Source organism: Gadus macrocephalus, chromosome 5 (assembly GCF_031168955.1).
Source record: "Gadus macrocephalus chromosome 5, ASM3116895v1".
NCBI lineage: Eukaryota > Metazoa > Chordata > Actinopteri > Gadiformes > Gadidae > Gadus > Gadus macrocephalus.
The window spans coordinates 14,091,899-14,098,408 of record NC_082386.1 but is presented as its reverse complement, the minus strand read 5'-3'; positions in this window follow the sequence as shown (position 1 = coordinate 14,098,408).

The following is a 6,510-nucleotide window of genomic DNA, read 5'->3' as shown; positions in this document are numbered from 1 at the left end:
CTTAAACAAGAAATGCACATTTTTATTGTCTTGTTCCAGCTGTACTATTTTCTGTGCATTTATTTATTCCCACATGTTCTTCATTATTTCACCTTTACTTCACAGTTTATTTCATGACCTGGCCATAAATAAATAGTCTCGTGTGCGCCATGAGATAAATAGATGTGTCAAAGCCCCTAAAATTGTGTCTTTGAGGAGATTTTGGGTCGCTAACTGGCAGTGCACCCGCAGTTTCAACCGCCCACATTTTTACTTAAGGCGATTTACTGAGAAATCTGTGGTGCTCAGACTGCTGTCTCTGCCATCCAATGGATTGTGAGTGCTGCGAATAAAGTCGTACTCTGTGAAGAGTTAAAGAGTTTCTGAGACTACCTGGTTCGGGAGCTGAGCTCAGCGACTGAATTCTGGACTTTGTGACAGGCAGACCCATTTACTACTTGTGAGCTTCTAGCAGTAATAATACAACAAACATCCTCATCCACAAGTCTGCTACTTTAGCCATCACCTTTACTTTTATTGTCCAGAAAGCATTAAATCCAGGGCAAGGGTTAGTAAATAGATGCGAAAGTGCAGCTGGAAATATGCAGCAGATATAATAACCTTGTGGTCTGCCCTGAAACAGAGCGACAGAAGAAAATGGCAGAAGAGAAATTATTTTGAAACTAAAGAACCACAAAATAAGAGTCCCCTCCCTCTCTGCTCCCTCCCACCTATGTATCTATGCCATTGAGAAGTGTTGCACCTGTGATTGACAGGCAAGATGGATTCCCTTATCCAATCAGTGAACTCGAAATACTCTCAAATATTCTCACAGTACGTTTCACTTACTGGCTGACGGGTGGCTGTGCCATTTCTAACAAATGACACTCCAATAATAGCTCTCAATTCTTACCAACAGCGCCTTTAAGGGGCTGTCAGAAGCCACCACAGTAACCCATGACCCCATGGGAAAGTACAAGGTACCTGTTGGAAGTTGTTAAATACTTCTGATGTCAAGCCGACATAGATTGTAGTCACAACAACTTTGGTCTGAGTCATCAGTGCTTGAACAACTCACCAAAATGTAGTCTGAGATGAGTCACAGTTACGTGACTCATCAGTTGAAATTCAAATAAATGTCTATATAACATTTATTTATTATGTTACATTTATAATGATTCTCATTCTATTTTACAGTTTTTGAAATAAAAAAAGTATAAAAGAAAGCCTCACTATAACGCATCATGATATATGTAGGCTGCCAACCACTGTTCAAGTTATTATGGATATAAAACATTCAAACCATGCTATTTAGCACTTCAACCCTGCAGCTTTATAACAACAAATTGCTGAACGCATTCCAGTGCACAAGCACGTCGTCTCACAGGAAATAGGGGTGACAGTCGACACACAGTGGGTTCTAAACTTTTATCAGGTCCCCGTAGGACAGTCGTTTCCAACGTGACCCCATTTCTTTTTTAAATACTTGCGTCTGCTTCCACACACACATTGCGTTAACCCTGCTAGCGTCACATCACTAGCAGTAGTTTGCAAGTGGGGACGAATCATAAGCACGGTCTGTTTGTGGACACACAAAAAGCTTTTACAAGACCTTCCAGACCTGATCGTCCTGTTAGTTTCCATCACATATCTATAGCTAATAAGTCAGCAATCTCCCATGGCCGTTCATATCCAGCTACCCAAACTTGGTGGTCCTCACCCCATGTGTGTGCGAACCTCTGCACAATTGCTTCCCAAGACAGGGAAGTCATCCAGAGGGTTACGGGAACAACTGTGATCAATCCATCTTTTCTATCTAATGTGCAAACAGCACACAATGTTCTTTCCCTGGTTGCCTGGCTGTCGATTCACTGGGATATCATAGAAAAAGGGACCACCAGGTTAAACAGACTCAGTATATCCACAGGCTGTGGCAATGTGAACTGTTATCACATTGATTCAGCCCACTACTACCCAAAGGGAGTAACATACAGAATGCTTGATCCCATCAATGATGAAACTTAAAAAAAACAGTGGTAGCTTCTATACCCCCACGACGGTAGACTACCACTCCGGACTGCACAAGTGGGCCTCAAACGCACAATCTATACTTGTTTATCATGTTATCTTGCTTACAGTTGCAATATTTGTATTGATGGAGGTAACGGGATGCAATCCTTGTACTTGTTGCGTAAGGAGAAACAGAACTGTATCTGTCGTTGGTAAACAAAAGGTTCTTTTTACATTTTGGTCAGATTAGAAGTGTTATGTTGGGGGGGAAATGGACAAACACTGTATTCCGTAAAAAGCACAGATTGAGCCAATGCATATATAGGTATTGTGATGGTGAGCATTAGCTTACATAGCGTGCCAACTTGTCAACCTTAATTGTTACACATCAATAGCCAGGAGACAGAGCTAGATAGAGCAAGGTCTGACAATGTTACTATCCATGACAAAATATGTAAATATATGGCATCTATATGTAAATACATGAAAAAAACGAAAGGGAAACTTGCATCTCCCTTAAAATGATTTTTCTCTGCAAGCGATATAATTAGCTCGCCATTAGGTCTGGTTTTGTACACAAAGAGTGCTCATTATTGCAGCATGCCTCCCATGATGCATTGTGCTGCCCATGATAAAAGCCATGGAAATTGCAGTTGGAGAGCAGACTAATTCAAACAGCTTCTTTTAGCCGGCCCTGTGGTCTTCATTTGCTGCTCTGTCTCATCTACAATTAAAGCAGTTGTTCGTCAGAATGTTTTATCTGGGATCTAAAAAATAAAATAAAACCCAACCATAATCGATAATTCTAAATATATTATAAGACTTTCGCATGCATGTTTTTTAACATTTAAATTCACATTTGAGATTATTAGAAATACATTTGCTCTTGTCCTGACTGATATGAAATAGTTCATTAGTCTTCAATGTACTGAGCGAGCTCCTGGACATCATGACTTGGACTTTGAAGAGGTTGATACAAAGTCAGAAGACCGCAGGGGTAGTCTTTCAACTATGTTTTACACTGACAGGGCCTTCGTTGATTCCGCCCTGTTAAGGCTTTTTATTATCACTACTTTGAGAAATTGTAATTTATTCTGCCTTGAAGGCAACTGTATCTCCAAGTCAAGTATAAATTAAATTTGTGAGTTGTATTATACTTTCAGATATACAGTCCTAGTTGGAATTAGGCTAATTCTAGTGCCAAATATTAGGATACTGGGATAGAATGTTAATGTGATATGGCCACTTGCTGTATGGGGTTTATCTGAAACCTCTTCAAGGGAACCCCATAATATTATTTTTAGCATATACTGTATATGTGTGTGTGACACACACACACACACACACACACACACACACACACACACACACACACACACACACACACACACACACACACACACACACACACACACACACACACACACACACACACACACACACACACACAGACTATGTGGCATTGATGCAGCGATATTGATTTAGTCAAATCCCCTAGATATTGACATGCCAGCAGTTGTATACTGCAAACAAATACCAGAGGTGTTGTAGACAGGGGAAGCCAGTGAGGCATAGATGGGGAGGCAACAGGACCAAGGAAAGACCTATCTTCAGGAGAAAAACACAGGGAAACTATCTCCCTCAAATGAAACTGGACCAAGGAAAGACCTATCTTCAGGAGAATAACACAGGGAAACTATCTCACTCAAATGCGCTTTTTTCTTTTTACACATTTAGTGTAGATTGTGAGAAAGATGCCATGCCAAGCCGCTCTAGGTTTTAAAGCATTGCATTTGATGCTAATGTGGAATTAGCATATTATTGGACACACACACACACACACGCACGCACACGCGCACACACACACACTCTAAATCCTGCATAGGATTTTTATTCCAAGCCCACTCATAGGGGACTGTTATTTTTTATATAGAATGATCACGTTAAAACTAGACTGTTTTTACGAGATGAGTTCTAACACCATTTCTACAGTCCCATCATGGTTCCTGGGGTCAGTCAACAATAGACGCTGATTGACTGAGTGAGACAGCAACAATTCGTTGATGTTGAATCTTGAAGATGGCTTGAACTACTGGAGATGTTCTAATACTAGGGACCAAAAACGCTCTCTCTGTCTTGCCTCATCATTTTGTTCTGAACCTTAACAAGCTCCAGTTATCCAGTTCCATTGGGAGAATTGTTGCTCTTATCTTTGATCCCTTTTCCCTACAATAATTATTACCCAAAACGGGGTAATATTTTATATTATATCATTTTTTTCCTTCCTCACAATATAAGCTCAACCATCATGGATACCTTTATTCATAACTATCAAATTCAGTCTCCATTTGTTATGGGCCCCATTTATTCATTCACTGGCCTTCGAAATACAGGTACTGGAAGCTTTCGGCTTGTACATTATCATTCAGCTTCAATTCTGGCTGGATATTCAGTGTTGCTAGAGGATATATTCAAGTACATCTAAATGGATAAGCATCTTTTATGGGCTCATGTCAACTACCTGTGTTTGGTTATTTGTTTATTTTGTTTGTGTTGATATGGATCCTCCTGGGTCTGAAATAAATAATTATTATTATACCTCTTTCATGACCCTGCTGGTCTTTTAGAATTACATATTTTCAAAGTCGAGGTAAAAAATAATCAGAGTATTGATGGTGTTAATAAGTTAAATGAAAGATTTCTCTTGGTATGAATAAGTAAACCCATAAGACCCTGTTTTCTGTTAATGTGGTGGTTTTTTCACACAAACAAACACATACACACTCGCACACACACGCACGCACGCGCGCACACACACACACACACATATTCTCTGTTCCCTCATCGTTCCGTTTCATCTCAGAGTTACTTGCAGCAGTGTTGACTCATAGCTCTGTTGAGGTCAATCTTCTTTCATGTACACCTGGATGTGTCATCATATTACCCCTTTTTAAAATAGTCTAAAATAACACTTTGACCTATTATAATTTGTCAAAGCTCATCCGTAACGCCTCTCAAATGTAAATAACAAAAAACAACACAAACGGTAGTAGATAAAGTGTAAAAATAAAATTATTGCAATAATGTTTTATGAAACACATTTGAAGATAGCTGGACACACACAAACACACACACACAACAGCAGCCATCCCCTGCTTTCTGAAATGTTCTGTTTATTTTGTCATTACGTGAAGTGTACCCAGATTGCCGCTGTGCAGGCGGGCTTCGTAGGATGATGGTTGGGTGTTTGCTTTCGGAGCTCCCAATGGCAATCGGATGCACTCACACCCACACACTCGTGTGGAGATCACATGCATCAGTCAGACATAACATCGGCATTGTGAGGGGCGACGCACGGTGGCAGCTTTGTGCTCGGAGACTGAGATCCCTGAGTGCTTTGCTGTGTTTCGTCTAAATGACACACCTCCACATAAATGTGAAGGCACTCTTAAGAATACACTTATGGCACACATGGATACACACACACACACACACACACATACACGCACACAAATAGAGGACAACACACATGCACACACACACACAAACAGAGGGTGGGACACACACATACAGACACACCCACACACACGCAGGCACGCATGCGCGTGCACAAAAACAGGGGCAGACACACACACAAGCACACAAAGCATCAACTTGTGAGTATGAAGTTAACTATTGATAAAGATCTATAATATCTTGGACAAAAGAGCTGTCTGATGCTTTATTTGATATTCGTTTGGATTTCTGTTCGATGTTTGACAGGGATCTGCTGAAACACGGCTTCCATTGACCCAGTTTCAAATCACAACAAAAACAAATGACCTGTCACGGTTGTCAGGTTTGTGAGTTTATGACTCTATTGGTTGTGTTTGATCTGTGATCTTTTTGAGGATGGATATGACACGACAGACCCCTTTGTCAGGGATGCTGCAGAGAAACTTAAATGATACCTGAGACAGCCAAAGGAAGGTGAGGCATGAAATGACGAGAGAGAGAGCGGTGCGGAATGACGTATATGGGAATCAAACCTCTGCCAAAGAGGAGCAGAAAACTTGCGTCACGTAATGTGTTTCCTTTTTCAGCAGTGACATTCCATTTTGAACGTCTCTCCTGAGAACATTTGCTGCAGTGAACTCCCCCCCCCTAGATTGGCACATGTTGCGGGCTCGTGAGGCATTCCACGACCAAACAGAAACACAGTGGCTGCACAGGGAGTGGGAATAACACATGGAGGGTGGGAACTCTCTTTGTCTCTGCTGTTTTTCTCAGCATGTTCCTGGAGGACGGGGCTAAACTGGGCTAATAACCAGTCTTGCCGCAGCGCACGACGCACCAGCCCAACCGAGAACGGGACTGGTGGTTGGTGGGGGGGGACCCCTTTATCCGTTGTTTATCCGAAAACATCAAACCGGTTTAAAAACTTGACATGGATGGGTTTTTTTGTGGGCCCTATTTTTGGACAATATGCCGGGAGGGGGGTGGGGGAAATCCAAGCCAAGTCAAGGGGCAGGCATTTAATAT